Raw genomic sequence first — 1,207 nt, 5'->3', positions numbered from 1 at the left:
TGATTGCAGAATAAATGAATGCATCAACATCACATTCTTTTACATGTCAGTCCGGATTATGCACAAGTGTTTGCCCTTCATATAACTGAAAACATTCAGACTTACATTTATTCCCTTACAAGACACTTGAACACGGACAATCACACCTGACAAAGCATAAAACCAGAGCCAGAAACAGAGCTCTGCATCTACCGCCTACACATATTCATCTTTCCTTTTATAATAAGAAAGTGCCAGACTGTATGGATGAACACACCAGTAAAAAAACATTTACTTATTCATTGCTGAAACGTCATGCTTATACATCAGTTACACGTGAAAACATTTCTCTGATCTAACAACTAAGAAAATAACTTCAAGACTTAGGTATGTTATATATCACAGAAACTTTGCATTTATTCTATTCTATTCTATTCTATTCTATTCTATTCTATTCTATTCTATTCTATTCTATGCAAATATGTATTGCTTTTCTTAGAAAACTTTAATGTGACATTTTTTAAATGTAAATACCATGCACTATGTAGTTTTTTATTACAGTATGTAAATGCAACACAAACATTTCATTATATTTTGATATGTTATATTTTATAAATGTATTTTATTAAAAACTTCTTAATGTTTATCCTTTATTTTTAGGCATTTCTTTTATTATTTTCTTACTATCACTGGCCCTTAGATATGGAATTTATAAAAAAGTTTCATAAATTTGTACATTTCTTTTTGCTGGGTTTACGTTTATGTTCTATTTGAATGTTATTATTTAGATTATTTTGTATAAGAAAATCTAATACTAAAAACTAATACTAAAAGAAATCACGCGTCTAGTGCGTTTTGGATTTATTTTTTTTATTTTTTTTTATTTATTGCAGAACTTACACATAATTACAAGCTCAGGGAAGTGAAGCAAGGTTGTATCTCTTACAATGAACAACCAATGATACGAAAAAAAAAAATCCTGGATTTGCATACAACACATTATGTAATTATACATACACAAAAAAGAAAAAAAAAAGAAAAGCATAACAACAAGGTTAGCGTTTTGGATTTAATTAAAATCTCTGATTGAATCCAGGACGTCATCGCGAGACTGGTAATGGTATTTATTTGTGTTGTGTGTTCAAAACATAGACTGTGGTTTAAAACATAGGGTTCAAAAGGAAGTTCATCACTAATCTGTCAAGTTAAAATGCGCCATCTAGTGGTC

This window comes from Squalius cephalus, assembly GCF_949319135.1.
Source record: "Squalius cephalus genome assembly, chromosome: 10".
Lineage (NCBI taxonomy): Eukaryota > Metazoa > Chordata > Actinopteri > Cypriniformes > Leuciscidae > Squalius > Squalius cephalus.
Note: the sequence above shows the minus strand (reverse complement) of the source record.